Source organism: Pezoporus occidentalis, unplaced genomic scaffold (assembly GCF_034315485.1).
Source record: "Pezoporus occidentalis ecotype Australia unplaced genomic scaffold, CSIRO_AGI_Poc_V1 ctg67, whole genome shotgun sequence".
Classification (NCBI taxonomy): Eukaryota; Metazoa; Chordata; class Aves; order Psittaciformes; family Psittacidae; genus Pezoporus; species Pezoporus occidentalis.
The window spans coordinates 2,353,407-2,367,619 of record NW_026916019.1 but is presented as its reverse complement, the minus strand read 5'-3'; the positions used below and the strand labels follow the sequence as shown (position 1 = coordinate 2,367,619).

The following is a 14,213-nucleotide window of genomic DNA, read 5'->3' as shown; positions in this document are numbered from 1 at the left end:
CTTTCCGAGGTGGCAGGCGGGCCGCAGAAGGGTGCGTGCCTCCCTTTAATCGGCGGAGCGTGCTTTCCCCCGGACACCTCCTCCTTCCTCCTCACGGCACCGCGGCAGCTGGCGGTGAGCGCCCTCCTCCGCGCCCCGGCGCGGTGCCGCGCTCCGTGAGGATCCAGGCCGGGCTTTGCGCGCAGCCAGGCCCCTCGCCGGCAGGGCCGCTCTCCCCGCTTTAGGCCGCAGCGCGGCCGCGGGAGGCGGGGGCCCAGCGGTCACAGCCTGCCCCTCACGGCAGGCCGCGGCAGCGCCGACCCCCAGTCCTTGGGGCTGGCGGGGCCCTGAGTGGGGCAGCGAGAGCCCCACGGGAGCCGGGGCACGGGGACTATTTTCTGTGGCCGCATCCCCGCGGAGGCCGCGGTAACGAGCAACATTCTTGAGCTAGAGCCTTATCCCCTCTCCCTGCCCGCGGGCTGTTCCGCCCCCTCCCTCCCCTGCTCGCCGTCTGCGGGGCAGCGGGCAGCTGACCGGCCCGGGCGAGGGCGGCCGGAGTTGGAAGGGCCGTGTGTTTCGGCCCGTGGGCTGTCGGCGTATACTGTATCCCAGAGACGTGCCATGCGGGAGGGAGGGAGGGAGGGAGAGAGGGGGTGGGTATGGGGATCTGCCCGCGACTGCTCCACGTGCATCAGTAGTTGTCAGTAGAATCAAACTGACGTCATCCTCGGGTAAAAAGATCTCTCTTTTGTTCTCATTCCCTCCCACCGCTCCTTCCCCCGCCCCCCCCCCCCCCGCAGCCTGAAAATAAAAAGCAAGAACATTTGCAAAAAATAAAAATAAAAAGAATTCATCTCCCCCACGTTAATTGCAATGCAAAGGGAGAGCTTGCGTTAAAGATCCTGCTTGGGCTGTGCTACGTTTTAATGAATGCATCGAGCCTTTTGATCTCCGTGAGTCAGTTGGGTTCAGTTGTGCCGGAAGGTTAGTTGCATATCCTGGCTGATCTGAAATTCGATCAGCAGAGGGGGCAAAGAAAAAGAAAAGCGTTTTAAAGGGAATCAATAGAGGATCATAGGGTCCTGGAAGGAGATAGGTGTTGATTAAAAATGCTGTGTGGTTGGGGTTCGGTTTGTTTTGTTTTTTTTTTGTTTTTTTTTTGTTTTTTTTTTTTTTTATGTACAAGACTTCTTTAAAAATAAATGAACACCAAAAGCAGCCCGGCAGAAAGGAGGGCGGGCAAGCTGGAAAACAGCTTTCCCAATCACCGGTGTGTTTGTGTTCCAGGGAGGCAGTCAGCAGACCAAGAGTTTGTGCAATGCTTCAAGCTACAGCGCGCAAATTTAAAGCAGTAGGCTCCAAAGGGTGACACAGATTCTTACTGCGCTGCATTTCCCGGCCTGCGCTGTTTACTCGCGCGTTACTAAATAAGCCCAAAACACTGGCCCCCCTCCGCAAAAGCAAATTTATCCCCCCGCCCCCCAGCTTTTCCTTCCTTGCCGCCGAGCCACAGGGATTCATGATATCCGACACGAAGGGGCAAACCTGTTTTGTTGCAGTCACACGTTTTTAAAGCTAAACTTTCCATGCACGTTTTCACTGTTTAAGAAATACGGAGCTGGAAGGTTCTGCATACATTGCTGGACTTCAGGTGAGAAAGAGGGAATTACAATAGTGTTGAACATTTTTTTGCTAAGGAGGTGACTCAACTGCCTACACAAAGTCTTGAATCACCCGCCCTGCACATCACAATAAAATCTGGCCTCTCCTCTATGCTTGTGCTCGTGTACACGTGCACACGCACAAGTGGGGACTGCAGTTGAAGAGTAAGGAGGAGAGCCACCACCCGTAAGGCTGAACGTTCCTGGGAGGAGTATCTGTTGGCTGGCATCATAGAAGGGGGGCATTGCTGGTCCAGGGTTCTCATGTTTTTATCCAAATGGGAAACCTTCCTATCAGTTCAAGTTTCTCATTGAGTTATCATTTCTTCTGTTGTTGCCTTCTGGCAGGGCTCACCCTAGCTGCTGCTAAAGACTTCTCCAGCTTAATTCAGAACCGTTGCTGTTAATTGTGTTACAGTAGCATCTACACAGTCCCATGCAGCGTACGAACCACAGTACCAGCTTCATGCAGATACTCATTGACAGGCAGCTTTTCAAATGGTGAGACACAGTGGGAAGGTGCACGGATGGTTTGTTTAAGGCTGTGGAGGTCTCCTGACTCCCAGGTAAATGTAGGCTATATTGTTTCACCATGTGGTGTCTGAACATCCTTATCAGCAGCTGAATTACAATAGCAGTGATGATTCCCATCCTGAATAAGAAAAAGGAATAACTTTTTTTCTAGCTTTATAGTTTTTGTCCAATGTTTATTTAAACAAAAATGTTTCGGGGCACATCTTTGTGTGTTCCGACAAATATCATAATTTCCCTCCATTTTAATGATTTATTTACACCACTGTGAGATCTGGTCATTGTAAAATAGTTTTTTTCTCTAGAGGAATGAAACATGGGTACCAGAGCCAGGCTTGGCATTGAGAGATATGTGTATGGTATCAATGAGTTTGCATGATGTCCTTTCTTTTGTGTCTGACAGGACACACCAAAAAGGTCCTAACAACCCTGCTTTAGGGGTTGAATTTTTTTTTCATTGGATTTTTAATTGTTTGTCCATATATATTAATTGATCTTTATTTTGGCAGTCTTTGGAGAAAACTGGTGGAAAGGCAGTGTTAGACAGCAGGACTTGAGGATGACTGTTTTGTAACTGTATGAGGATTTCTTCTATTAGATGTAATTTATTTTGAAATGATGATGACAACAATAATAAATTCTCTTGTTTCTGCAAGACAAACTGCAATAGAACACGGGATGTACTGAGCTGCCATTGTCACTATCCTGCAAACACATGGAAGACAACAGAAGGTCACGTATCTAAATTAGCTCTTCCAGGTTTGTGCTCATGGAAGGTACCAGATTAATAGCCTAGGAGAACGAAGAGCTCCTTTTATTCTCAGAACAGGTACAATCACGGGATCTTTCCCACACCTTACCTTACTCTTCACTGCCTCAAACCATTTTTGGGATAGACCACAATTACACCCGGAACCTGCATAGACTTGTGTGCTTAAATATATTTGTAGAGCTAAGTCATTAGTACTAAGAAGCTGTGGAGTCCTGGGTGGCTGCGGAGGCTGAGCTATCTGCTGAGAATGCTAAGAAAGTTGTGAATTATTCAATTTTTATGTGGATACTTGTGAAGTACCACTGGAACATTTCATATAAGACAACAAACAGTCAGCAGATTACCTGCTTCCATCCTGGTCTAGATTTGGTCTATGAATGAATGGCTCTCAGGCCCTTAAAAATGCCCTGGGCAAGCCTGTCCTATTATTTCCACCACTGTTTTTTCATCCAGATGCCACAGGGATGAACACAATGTGTGGAGAAAATGAAAATCAAATTGCCTACCAAGAGCTGACCATATGGGGCAGCTGGTTGCTGCTTCCCAGCCCCCTGCCTGATATCTCTTCACTGCCTCTGATGATGTGATACTGAGTGCTAGTCAGTCTCTGTCACCCCTTCCAAATCTGTTTTTATGCTGCATACAAGAACATTTCTTCAGGTTTTATATTTTCTGAGAATGTATCTTCATTTTCCTATGGTTTCCTTGGGCCTCTGCAGGCTACAGCTCTTTGTTTGGTGTGCCCTTCCATTGTTCCTCCTCCTTCCCCCCTCCTCTCTTCTGCTCTCTGGAATGTGAACACTGGGCCTAGAAATAAGGAAAGGAGGCCAAGAGGAAAACGTGTCTCGCTGAGGCTTGCCAGATACCCAAGTTGCATGTGGAGAGACAGTTTCAGCTTAAGTCTGGCTCAGACAGGAGCATAGACCATTAAACATCCCGTTGCCTGTCTTGCACCAGGCAGACAGCACAACTCTTCATGCTGACACCTGGAGGGGCTGGAAGGGCTGGAGGAGCAGGGAGTTACTGCTGTGCTGAACTGAGGTGGATCTGGTGGGTTAGTTTTGCTGTCTGTGCCCAGGGATGCATTTTATGTTGCATATTAAGAATGAGGACACTGGGAGGAGGAGAGGTGTCTGCAATCAAATACTATCACCTACTCAGGCAGAGCCCGGCAGTGCAGGTTTCCTCCTGCCAGCTTATCTGCTTGGAGTGTCTGGCCCTTGGTTTCTGCAGGGTTCTGCAACAGTGATGTGTGGTAAGTTATTATTATTATTATTTGCTTGTTGCTTCATGGCAATTCACATGGGCCAGTAAAAACTGGGTCCCGCTGTGCTTGGCACTGTGAAAACTGTGGTACTGTGTCCTGCCACCCAAAGAATTTAGTCTAAACAGGCAAGGCAGGCAAGGGCATGAGGCAGAAGCATACAGAAAAAAACACCAACCACCAAACAAAAAACCCTGTGCTTTGACTTACAGACTGTCTGTTTTCTGACAGTTCCAGAAAAGAGTATGGCTTACAGTGCCTGTGTTGCTAGATAAAAACACCCTCCTCCCCCAGGCAAATTAACAAAAACTAACAGAAAAAACGCCGAGGTGTGGCTGCCACAGTACCTTAGCACATTTAGCTGTGCTTCATTGTTCTCAGTCATTGTTCTCAGAGCATGGAGCACACAGATTGTGTAATACCTCTGACTATTCTGGGACACCTGGGTTAGCACATTACTCACAGTGGGTTGAAGGAGGAGTTCTGCAGTAGCTTTGGCTTGAGAATGCTTTACTTCTCTTGGTTGGTGTCCTGACTTTCAGTAATCTTTGAGAGCCTGAGGACATATATCAATTCATACGTCTGACAGTTTTGAAAATGACAGTGTTCTAAAGGTTGTGGTTTTTTTTTTTTTACATATGCGTTTGGTCTGTAATTTGTTTTGTACAATAGAACTATTTTTACAGTGCTTGCCATACAAACACCACCTCATTCCACTGACTTTGTTGATGAGAGGTAGCTACCCGCATGTGCTCCCATTCAGGACAAAAACAAAAACAGGAAAAAAAAAAAAGAAGTAAAACTGCTATTATATTAACAGCTTTCTGTGACACAGTCAGAGTTAGGGCAATGGCTAGGCTCCTCTCTGTCCAAAATACCAAGGGTTCTGGCTTCTCCTGCGCTCCAGTGAGGTAGCCGTGGAGAGACAGAAGAGCAAGTCCAGATTCTGTGCTGTGAGTGCTTTCCTTTCCCACTGGCTCCCTACATCCATGCGTATAGAGCTTTTGATTAGATCTGCTGTTTTGCCTATGGCAATCTTCACTGCCGTCGTCCTTTGTCTATACATCCTTTGAGCATCTATACATGATAAGATTGCCACCTTTTATTACGGTAAAACCAGGAGCTTTCTTCTCAGTAAGCTTTCCTCCTTCCTCAGCTCTCCAACAACCCCTAGGGGAAGCGAGAAGGACAGAAAAACTTTGAAAAACCTTTCACCTCTTTGTTCTCTTTGGAAGAATGTGGAAACAGTTTTTGTAAAGACCAAGGTAGATATTCATAAAAAGGGACTTATCTGGGTGGCATAAAAATGGGAAACTTGGTAAGGTATGTACATGTAAATACAGGTGCACACACAGATATCACTGTATTGATGAAATCACATTTTTTTCTATAAAAGGAAAATTATATCTATGTATTTCTTAACTTACATACTACTTTCAGTCTTTCTTTCCCGTTTTACTTTTAACACCAGGGTCTTGGAGCATTACAGTACACTTCAGCATTAAAAGCTTCCTTTTTCACTTTGAGTAGACCTCTACTGTAACTAGGCAAGTTCCAGTGTATTACATGAGAACAAATAAAGATGCTAAAGTACAGAAAATATGGAAATGGAAAGATAGTAGACATGAATAAACAAATAATCACATTTTCCTTCAAATAACCAAAATACTTTACACTGAAGGATCATGTCGCTAAAAACCCATGTCTGCTGGAAAAGTACTTCTTTTTTTTTTTTTTAATGAAAGCAGGTCACACATCTGCTTGGTTTTGAGTACTTTAAATAGTCAATGTATGCAGTCAGCTTTTACTCTACAGGAGACTTTGTACCAGGACTGAAGTATATGTGGTGTGCATTCCCTTGAAAAAATATCACTGTGTGTAGGAACCCAGTAACAGATCAAACCCACTAATGGGGCTGAATATTGGGGCAGACAGAATCAGGGAATTTAAACATGGAAATTACCTCTTAGGCCAAGTAGTTCAACTTCCTGCAAAGGCACAATTGGTCACTACAGTTTGCCTTTGATTGTTTTACCCTCTCAAGTTTCATATGCTTTGTTTGACGGGACTTTTCATTCTCCGTTTGAAAATCACCTGCTCGACCGAATCATGTGGTTTCTGAGAAGTTGTGTGATACTTTGTCCAAATGTTGTTGAGTTCCATCTCATTACATTTAGCTGTACCACTGCATGTTAGCAACGGAGAAATTCCTGTCCATTCTCTCTGTTCATCTTTTACATGTTTCTAGGCAGTTGTTGCTTTCCCTTGTGTTGTGGTTTAACCTGGTAGCAGGTAGACAGCACACAGCCATTTGCTCACTCCCCCTCCCCCAGTGACATGAGGAAGAGAATTGGAAAAAGAAGTAAAATTCATGGGTTGAGATAAAGGCAGTTTAATAGGACAGAAAAGGAAGGGGAAATAATAAAAATAACAGATGCACAATGCTCACCACTTGCCGACTGATGCCCAGCCAGTTCCCGAGCAGCAGCCCCCGCCCAGCTTTCCCCCCAGTTTATATACTGAGCATGATGTCATACAGTATGGAATATCCTTTGGTCAGTTGGGATCAGCTGTTCTGGCTGTGTCCCCTCCCAGCTTCTTTTGCTCCCCAGCCTACTTGCTGGCAGGGCAGTATGAGATGCTGTAAAGTCCTTGACCACTGCTCAGCAACAACTAAAACATTGGTGTGTTATCAACGTTATTCTTATCCTAAATTCAAAACACAGCACTGTACCAGCTACTGAGAAGAAAATCTACCTCTATCCCAGCTGAAACCATACATATATGTATACCCTGTCACCTTCCTTGTCTAATCAAGGTTTATTTCTCTTCTTGGAAGTCCTTTCCAGTATGCTGGCATTCTTCTGTTACAGAGGTGTCTAGAAGTGGGTGCAGTATTCACCAGAAGTCTTCCCAGATGCATAGACAATAATTTTCATCTTCTGACATTATTCCCCTGCATGCACAGCCCAAAATTGCATCCGTTTTTAAAAATTATGTATCTCCTTGAGAATTTGTATTCAATTTGTTGTTCACTGTCACCCGAAGATATCTTTCTGCACAGATGCTTTCCAGGTTTTGCTTTCTCATGGACTATGTTTCTGATTATTTTTCCTCAGTGTATTAGTCTACATTTTTCGAAGTTGCATTTCATTTTATTGCCTGCCTACATATTTAACCTTGTTAGTATCCATTTATATTATTGCTGTCCTCTCTGACATTTGCAAGCCTCCTGGTTTATTGTCATTTGTGAATTTCATTAATGTGCTATTTACTTCCTTTTCCAGATCATTAATTGAGATATTAAATAAGAAGAGACCAAAAACATACCTCTGCAGCAAACCGGCTCAGTATATCACTTCCCATGATTACCAGCTGCTTACAGTCCTTCAACCACTTTTTCCATCCAGGTCATAGGACTCAGCTTTAAGTCAATTTCAATTGGATTTTTGTAAGAGACTAATTTCAGTTCTTTAAAGTGTATTATAGGATTTAACTCCATGACCTTTTTTCCTTTTCCTTCATAGAACAGGCGGGACTGATGCTCCTTCCCTGTGTTTTGATAGATAGCAATAATGAATTGGGTAGTGATATGGGGAGATAAATGACTGCTTTTGGCTTATTAACCTGGAATGCAAAATTGTCTTCTAGTCTTCATATTTTTTTTTATTTATGCACTTTAAAATTCTCATAATTTTCCTTCCTTTGTATAGTAATGGGTGAAGCTTTGTTGTTTCTCTCAAGCTCATGTTTGCAAACACCACAAATTTCCCTTATTTGGTTATCAGTTAGGCACTTTGGTTTACAATGATGTTCTTTTTTCTTTGCAGACTTCATCTAGCTTTGAACATCAGAGACTGACCATGTCCCCATTATATAGGTAAAATAAACTCTGTGAATCAGTTTGTGTTTATTTATTTATTTACTTATTTTTAATGATGTTAAATCACACAGTACAGAATGTTCTTGAAACAGCCTCTAACATCTCTTTCTTTTCACCTCTCCTTCAAGCAGCATGTTCTGAAAGCCCATTGGAGTGGGCAGAGACTCATTCACTTCAGTGGGCTTGGGGTCAGGTCCTTAAGCCCCAACTCTCCTGGTGCAGTGTAACACCCAAGAAGAGAGAAGGTTTTCACAATTACTTCTGAGGTGCTTTAATGCCTGCTGTATCCTGTAGGATCTTCGATGGCAGCCATGTTCCTAGGTGCTGCTCCGTATTTCACTGTAGCAGCTGGCCAAAACAAATGTGTGTTGCCAACAAGTGGCTTGGAGAAGCAGCTTCTTGCTGTTATTTAAAGACTGGTGTCAAAACTGTGCTATAGTAGGAATGTTCTAAGAGCTTTATGGCTTACTAATGCCATCGTGAATTTAGCACCTAGTGATTGCCTGCAAACAACATTTAATGGTTGGACAGGTTTTGGCAGCAAGGCTTGCAGAGAGAAGTGCAAGAGGTAGGAATCAGAATCACAGAGTATCTCGGGTTGGAAGGGACCCGTAAGGATGAGGAGAAACACTGTGAAAAATGTTTTCATTCATGTTTTTTTCCCCTGGCTCTACTTTTTATCTGATGAGTGACAAAGAAAGTAGCTGCAGAAAAAATGCCTCCCACAGGGACAAGTCACCTTAAAAACCTCAGCATCTCATGAGGTTTCACCTCGTTCCTTCCACTGTCTCATTGCTGCTGGCTTTCCTCCTTTTCTGTTCTTAGCCACTCTTTCCCCTCACTTTGCTTTTATTGCCATGGCCCTGCAGTGTCCTCCTGCCTGAAGAACCCCTTACGTGCAACTGGCTTTTGGTGAAGATAGACTGTGATACCAGAATTATCTTTTTAATTAATAGGAGAGTAAATGTGTGTCCATATTTAGGGCCATGACTTGCTAGAAGAACAAATTATATTTGGAAAGGATATTCTGGGACTTTCTGTAGAATCAGGCATATCTAAATATCTCTGAGAAGCTGATTTCTTGGCTGGGAAGAAGAAAGATTCCTGTTTACTTTGGAGGTGTTGAATTTTCTGACATCAATCTCAGTCTCTTTCATTAGAGGGAGAGGAAAATCCATGATAGACCTTTTATCCACTGATATGAAAAGATCTGTAGTAATACTGGACAGTTAAAGTTTTGAGCAAGGTAACATGTTTGTGCTGATGTCTGCTGATTTCCATTCTTGCCTGTGAGTGTAAGAAAGATCCTGGTATGATCTTAAAGAATGTACTTGTCACAGTTTCCCCATCTGGAAACTTTAATAGTCATAACCTCTCCCTGTCTCTCTAGGACTCTGAGGGACTTAGAGCTAGTCAGATTTTCTGACACAAAGCTATGGAAATAAATAATATTGCCATTGTTTTTTTTTTTAGTGCCTTTGAACACTGTTTATCTTTCATAACTGTCTGTGGCACCTGATTTAACACCTACCGAGTGTCCATTGCATGCGTTGAGTTCATCTGAAGCTGACAGGCTCAGCACTGGTCTGATTCACACCTAGGCAGTAGTAAAGGCATCCAAAAGGGTTTTTCTGCCATGCTGCTCCACAAGTATTCACTGCACAGCCCAGCCTTTTTTTAACTCCTCTTTTTGAAAGCTAATAACTGTAACAGCTAAAAACAAAAATGTGAACCATGGTCCTTTAAAATCTTTGTTATAAAATGTTTTGCTTTTTTCATTAAAATGAAAACCTATCTTTTGGGTGAGATGTAAAATAATGTTAGAGGCCAGTGGGAGGATAGGGTGAGGCAGGAAGGGGTGAAAGTGATAGCTTGGTCAGAGAGGGCTAAATCTCTCCTAATCTTCAAAGCAAGATATAACTCAGGATTTTTCTTCTGTTTCTCTCCAAACGAAGGCCATTGTGCTTCCATCCTTAGCTGTGTCAGCAGTGATAGCCCTTTTTTCCAGCATTGATTGTTGACTTCCCCTGACACCATATCAAAACCCATTAGTGCTGAAAACTGACAAGCCCAGCTGCAACAGCAAAATGGCAAGTTTAAGAGAAAATATACAAGGGACAGGCACAGAATGCTATTAGTATAAAGAAGTAGTTGTTTTTTTGTCTTACCTCTGTAAAGGTCAAGATTGCAAACGTTTTTTTTTTTTTTCTCCTGCTAACAACAACTTGTGTATTTTTTGAACTAAAGAAGCTGTTCTGTCTTTTTAATTTTCTTTAATTCAGGCTGTAATGTGGGATTTACAAAAGCAGCCATGTTGAGGTAGAGTAAAAAAGAATCCTTCCTTTGGGAAGCTTGCAAAGAATATTTTGCTTCTATATGTGTGAAGTATGGGTTTTTTTGTAAGGCAGACACATTTCAGAGAAATTAATAGCTCAGCAGTTCCTGGGTTCTGAGGTTCCAGCTTCAAGCTTTTCGAGCCTTTGTGTTGTCTGTAGAGTGGGATTTTTTCTTTTCTTTTTTCTTTCTTTCTTTCTCTTTTCCTCCAGAGTTACATGGTGGGTGTCAGCACTCTGGAAGGTACAGTAGCAGTAATGGCAAATGTGCCTTCTGATTGTACAGGTGATTGCCCATGGGAAGAAAGTGACAGCCTCCATAGTTCCAGCACTCCGTACTTACAGAGGTAATGGAGCTTGAGTAAGGGCAGATAACTTGCCAAAACCTTCGTGCCAAGGTCCGCATTTGATACCAGTCTGAGGGCTGTATGCATGTTTTGCCCCGTGAAAGCCCAAGGGACACTGGAACCCAACAGCCCCACAGCTCTCTTGACACCCAAGTTTGTTGCAAATGGTTGCGTGGCAGCAGCAGCAATGGAAAAGCGGTGAAGTTTGTTAAGGGGGGAAAAAAAAAGACAGCAAAATTAAGTAAAATGTAAAATTTTTTTGGAACCTTGTAAGACAGTGAAGATACAAAAAACTCAGGTTAACAACAGTAATGAGTTTGTCAACAGGTAGGATCATTTAGAATTGTTTTTGCAAATTGATGGTTATGGACACAAAGGACATTCATCTCAAGGTATCTATTCTGACAGTTCTGTCATTGCCAACATAAATGAGTTCCTTCAAACTCATGTCTTGTGGACATTTGTATGGCAGTAGCTGGTAGAGCCCCCATTTTGGTAAGATGTTAAACTATTGCGAAAGCAACAGGTTCTGCCCCAAAGTGCTTGCAGATAAAAACGTACTCTTCAGATGAAGAAAATGGTACCCTCATCCCAATTCTATGGTGGAAAGCTAAGTCTTACGGACCAAGTGACCTAACGTCATAGTGTGCACTTCTCCTGGAGAATGACTGGCATGTGCTAAAAGGTGTGAACTTTCAAAGCCCAACCTACTCTGTTGCATGATGTTGTATGATGTAGCTCCAAGTGAAGTGTGTGGGTAGAAAGTAACCACAGCAGAACATACAGTTAGGCCAGCGGAGCTAGAACAGAAGTCAGTTGACATCCTATTTTCCCGTGTGGCATCTTCCTCATTTATTCAAGCCCTGCGTTAGTGACTGAGGATGAGCTGACCTCCATCCTCTTTTATTCATTGTTACAGAACTAGTCTGCCATTCAGGCTTCCTTGTTTTTCCCTTCTCTTCCACATACCTGACTAACCCAAGAACTTTCTGAAGTGCTCAGATATATTTCTGAAATTTATTTTTAATTGGGATTAAGGCTTATTTTATCTTCACATAGAATTATAGAATCATAAAATGCTTTGGGTTAGAAGAGACCTTAAAGATCATCTTGTTCCAAATCCCCTGCCATTAGATCAGGTTGCTCAAAGCCCCACCCATCCTGGCCTTGAACACTGCCAGGGATGGAGCAGCCACAACTTCTCTGGACAACCTGTGCCAGTGTTTCACCACCCTCACGGGGAAGCATTTTTTCCTTGTATGTAACCTAAATTCTTTACTCTTTGAGTTTAAAGCCATTCCTCCTTGTCCTGTCACTGTATGCCCTTGTAAAAAGTCCCTCTCTAGCTTTCTGGAAAGCCCTCTTTAGGTACTGGAAGTTGCTCTAAAGTCTCTCCAGAGCCTTCTCTTGTCCACGCTGAACAAGCCCAACTCTCAGCCTGTTTTCACAGAAGAGGTGCTCCAGCCTTTGATCATCTTTGTGGCCCTCTTCTAGACTCACTCCAAAATCTCCACGTACTTATGCTGGGGGCCACAGAGCTGAACACAGTACTGCTGGTGGCGTCTCACAAGAGTGAAGTAGAGGGGTAGAATCACCTCCCTCACCCTCCTGGTCACACTTCTTTATATGCAGCCCAGGATAGAATTGGCTTTGTGGGCTGCAAGCACACACTGCTGGCTCATGTTGAGCTTGTTAGCCAGCACCCCAATACCTTCTTCTCAGGGCTTCTCTCCTTTTAGTCTCTGCCCAGACAAGTATTTGTGCTTAGGATTGCCCTGACCCAGGTGTAGGACCTTGCACTTGGCTTGGTTGAAATTCTTGAGGTTGGCATTGGCCCACCTCTCAAGTGTGTCCAGGTCCCTCTGGATGGCATTCCTTCCCTCCAGCTTATCAACTGAACCACATAGCTTGGTGTCATCAACAAACTTGTTGAGGGTGCACTCAATCCCACTGTCCATGTTGCCAGCAAAGATGTTAAACAGCACTGGTCCCAGTACTGACCCCTGAGGGACACCACTCATCACTGGTCTCCACCTAGACTTTGAGCCATTGACTGCAACTCCTACAGTGTGACCATCCAGCCAATTACTTATCCACTGAGTGGTTCATCTGTCAAATCCATGTCTCTCCAGTTTAGAATCAGGGATGTTGTGTCTACATGGTAGCCACACTTTTAATTGTGGATCAGATTCCAGAAAGGTTCTTTACAAAGTTTGATTTTATGGGTTGTGCCAGGTATGAAATGTAATATGGAAGGGGCTCATACTATATGTGAAGTTATAGTCAAGAAAAAGGCTTTATTATGGCAATCCTCCTCCAGGTCATCTGTGGGCAGTCTTCTCCAAATAGACGTTTTCAGAAACACGCAAGTATCCCAAAATCTGACTTCCTGTTTATTTATTCCAGTTTTATACTGGAGTGGCCCCACTGAAGCCAGGAAAGCAGTGACCAATCAGGCTTAAGACCTCCTTGGAGTAGTTCCCTCTCACAAAGAGAAAGAAAAAAAATAACTTCAAATAGTTAAACAAGGAGAAAACAGGTGAAGGTATAATTATACTAAGACTAGGTTAGTACTTGTTTGCTTAATGCACCTAGCTAACCATTTGTCTGGGTCTGAATACAGAGCTTGCTAGTTTTTTCCTGTATGAAGAGCTAAGTTTACATCATGGCTTTGGAAACACATAAAGTGATTCCTGAGATTTTCTATTAATAGTTGGTCATCACTTGTCAACTTCACAAAACAAGCATAGGTCTACTGGCAGGAAAGCATGGAAGGAAGGCTCCCCATCATCAGAGTTAGGTAGAAGGGCATTTCCCTGTCTTTATCAAGGCTCAGTACTTTCACTGAAGTTGCTCATGTCTCAGTGAGCCAGTTCAACAACAACATTCAGTGAGATTTCATCTGTCTGGTTAACCATTACCTTAAACTGTGGTGGAGCTACTGCAGTTAGCTTTAATAAAAATAAAAGTCAGACAAAGCCAGACAGAATGCAGAATAAATTAATATTTGCTTGGATACCAATGCCTATAGAAGAATGCATGCCTGTGTTGTAGATGATGTTGATTATGGGTTGATCTTGACTATAATCGAGGATGGCACTGAGGCCTGATTCAGTGGTAGTGCCAGGGCTCACGCATTTACAGGCAAACAGGTAAATGAATGTGGAACTTGGCTTGTGTGGTGCTGGCTCCCTCTTCTTCTGGGCATCTATATTAAAAGCCTGGCATGCTGTTTGCCAGCTGTCCATGCTCCTGAGCAGTCTGTCAGACATACTCCACTTTGACAGGTATCTAAAATCTCAGTAATCTGAGCTGCTGTATTCTATGCATTGCTTTTGTGTCTTCTGAGATAGCATGGGAGAGAGTAACAGTGGAGACTAAGTACTCCACACTGTTTCAGATATTGAAAGTAAACTGGATATCATGGAAGTTGTTGCTGGAAG

At 43.5% G+C, this 14,213-nt stretch overlaps 1 long non-coding RNA gene across 1 annotated transcript; it reads left to right on the top strand.

The window, feature by feature from the left end:
• Positions 1–250: 250 nt before the first annotated feature.
• LOC134175189 (uncharacterized) lies at positions 251–4,984 on the top strand. The gene is made up of 2 exons (XR_009968917.1): positions 251–710; positions 1,989–4,984. It is a non-coding gene; the product is annotated as an uncharacterized LOC134175189 (long non-coding RNA).
• The last annotated feature ends 9,229 nt before the right edge of the window (positions 4,985–14,213 follow it).